This window comes from Monodon monoceros, unplaced genomic scaffold (assembly GCF_005190385.1).
Source record: "Monodon monoceros isolate NGI ecotype Baffin Bay Population unplaced genomic scaffold, NGI_Narwhal_1 Super_Scaffold_5, whole genome shotgun sequence".
In the NCBI taxonomy this organism is placed as follows: Eukaryota; Metazoa; Chordata; class Mammalia; order Artiodactyla; family Monodontidae; genus Monodon; species Monodon monoceros.
The window spans coordinates 76,089,672-76,092,906 of NW_021703782.1; the positions used below are offsets into that span (position 1 = coordinate 76,089,672).

At 46.2% G+C, this 3,235-nt stretch overlaps 1 non-coding gene across 1 annotated transcript; it reads right to left on the reverse strand.

Annotated features, from left to right (window-relative positions):
- Nucleotides 1–2,077: 2,077 nt before the first annotated feature.
- Nucleotides 2,078–2,184, reverse strand: LOC114884890. Its single transcript, XR_003790951.1, has one exon. It is a non-coding gene; the product is annotated as a U6 spliceosomal RNA (small nuclear RNA).
- Nucleotides 2,185–3,235: the final 1,051 nt, after the last annotated feature.

Below are 3,235 nucleotides of genomic sequence, written 5' to 3' on the forward strand. Positions count from 1 at the left end.
CTGCATGCTCCTCCCCATGGCTCAGCCTTCACTCCAGAAGGAGCTGATGTTCCCAGAGGCTGGGCACAGTGGGAATCATAATAAAAAGATTGTGATGCTATTTTGGCTTCTTGTTTCCTGTTGTTTGGGGCACCTACCAAGTTTCTGTTTGGTTTCCTATCATCGGCCAATTCCTGAGTCTAAAACAGGAGCAGCTGTGGCCTCCAGGGAACCCATAAGATAGGTGGGGGTGGGAGGAGGCAGGGTCTCCACCATGGACACAGAGGAGACGAGGGCACTGAAGAGAAGAGCCAAAGTTTTTGAAGAAATTAAGGAAAAGGTAAGCCCTCCAAGCCTATCTGCTATGTATTGCCCCCAAACACACACCAAGGGCCAGCTTTAGACATTTTTCCCTTCCCAGTTTCTGCTGAGCTACAAAGTAGGAAAGCTAGTTGGCTGGTTTCTCCGGGTCTTCTGGGCTCTCCTTGGTCTGAGTTTCCTCCCCATCTTTGCAAATTGTTTTAATGTGATATGATAGGGCTGGGTAAACTAAGGTCTGGAGAAGCTTTCAGAGGACTATGAAATCTCCATTCATCCCTTTTGCCTGGTAAGAACAGAGCCAGTACTTGTAGACAGGAAAGCATCTCTAGACTGTGGATCAGAGGCAGATATTCTACCTCAAAACCACAGTAGCCCCAAATACAAATATGGTTAACCCCTGAGGGACCAGAGGCCATTCAGTTGCATGTGTCCACTTACATGCAGATTTTTTTCAATAAATAGGTACAACAGTACCACACAGTCCTCAGTTGGCTGAATCCACAGATGTGGAACTGTAGATACGGCGACCCAGCTATAAAGCTACAAGAGGATTTTTGCAGCGGGTGCATTGGCACTCCTAATTCCCACATTGTTCAACAGCCAACTGTAATTACTAACATTTTTGAGCACTTACTATGCACTGGGCAATTCTAAGTGCTTTGCATAAACGAATTAATCTTCAGAACAACCCTATGTGATTTGTATTACAGATGAGGAAGTGAGGAACCGAGAGGCTGAGAATTTCTCAAGGTTCCAAGTCACACAGCTAGGAAGCAGGGGAACCAGGTAGTCTGGCTTCAGTGCCCATGCTCTTAACTACTTTATTGTGCTGCCTGTCAAAGTACACCTCAAAGAAAGCTGCTGTGTGGTCCAGCACCTCCCGTTTCCACACCCAGGGAATAGGCATACACAGCCAGACCTGTAGCCCATGTCAGAGGATTTCTTACCACCTGCACAACTCACCCCCTTCACAAAGACTCCCACACCCTTCCTGGAAATTTCCCACGAAGGTCCATCAGGCTCAGAAACACCTTAATAACATCCTACACATCCCTTTTCCTTATCTCCAGGCTCAGTGAAGCCAAGCATTGGGACAGAGGAAGAGGCATAAAAGCTGGACCTATGTGAACCTTAATGACAAGCAAGGTTTCCCCACCCTCATTTGGGCAGTCCTGACTGGAACTTCAGAGCCTCCCAGCACTGTTCCTGCTACCAACTGCCACTTGTTCCCAGGGTTGGCTGGAACCTCAGTTCCACAAAAACTTCCACCGACCCTGACTTTCCCTAGAGATAAAGAGGAGTGCACTTGAGCCAGAGCAGGGCAGTGGTTGCTAAATTTGCTAAATATGGAGTAATTAGTGTTCTCTCTCCCATCCCACTCATAGGGTTGCTTGGAGTTTGGCCTTGCAAAACTTCAGTTTCCTCATCTGTAAAAATCTGGAAAACAGTTCATTTTGTCTGCTTCCTGGGCTGATAGTTGAGTGAGGACAGAATACGTTTGGTGAGAGGAAAGAGCTTGGTACACTGTAAGGCACTGAGTGAGCAGCAAGAATTTCTGGCCCCACCTGAAGGCTGTGTGTGTATCATCTTCCACCCACCCACAGTCCCAGGCATAGCCGGGGGAACTTCCATTGGCCTCTGTCCACAGTGCTGAAGTCACAGCCAAGCCAGCTGGGGATCTTCAGTCCCTCTTTTTTTTTTTTTTTTTTGGCAATATACTAATTTATCCATATATACATTCATTTTACATTATTACATTTTAATATTCATCAAAAACAAAAACATGGAACACTTCATGAATTTGCATGTCATCCTTGCGCAGAGGCCATGCTAATCTTCTCTGTAATGTTCCAGTTTTAGTATATGTGCTGCTGAAGTGAGCACTTGAGTCCCTCCTTGTCCCATCTAAATAAGCATCAAATACAGAGACTTCCAAGCCCAAGGATTGCCCTAAAGCTCAGAAAGTAGTGCCAAAATGTTTTTTATTTCACTAATTTCAAGTATCTTTGTCTTTAAAAATAATAATAAATAAATAATAACACTCCTTTCAAAATTATAACAGGTACAAAACGGGCAAGATGTGATTTAGCAGGTCAAGGAGAACAGAGGATGCAGTCTTCACCTGGTGTGAGTGAACTACTAAAAAGCTGATGTAACCTGAGGCTACATGGAAAGAAGTTCAGGGTCAGAGGAGGGATGCGGGCTGGCTAGTATGCTGCACCAGCACTCCTGGAAAAACCTAACCAGAGCCAGGCATCATAAACTGAAACCCAGCCAGGGGAACATGGTCTTAGTGCCTGGAATTGATACAAGGCAGAGGAAGAACCCGTGAAGGCCTGAGAGGTGTTCACCCTGTCAAGGAGCAGACTCAAGGGATGCAGATGGCTGATGTCTGGTAGATGGGACCAATGAAGTCAATGTGACCTCAAGCACAGAGCTAAGATCAAAGGTGGAAGAGAGACAGATTTCTGCTCAATAGGACCAAAAGATAACTGAATACCAGGGAAGGTAGTGAAGCTGTATGAGCATATGACAGAAATGTGGAGTTGGGGGTGAAATGTCTTCCCAGGTGTCCAGTCCTCTTGAGACCTGCGATGCCAGTATATGATTAAGCACCTTCTGGTGCATCCCCAGCCCTGAGGCCTGCTGAGCTGTAGGGAAATCCATGCTTATACAGACCCAAGTGACCCCAAAGCATCAGCATCACTGGGTTGGGAACCTTTTTTTAGTTCAACCTCTTAAACCAACTGCTGTGCTTCCAGCTCTGAGTCCTGACCTGACAGAAAAGATCCAAGATCCCAATATAGCTATTAATCCCCTTTCCAGGTGGGCTCTGGGAAGCATGCCTTTAGAACCTGATGTTGCACGCCCTCTGCTGGTCATTCCCAGTGCTGTCCTCTCACCCCAAAGAAAAAACCCATTTGAACCTTTATGG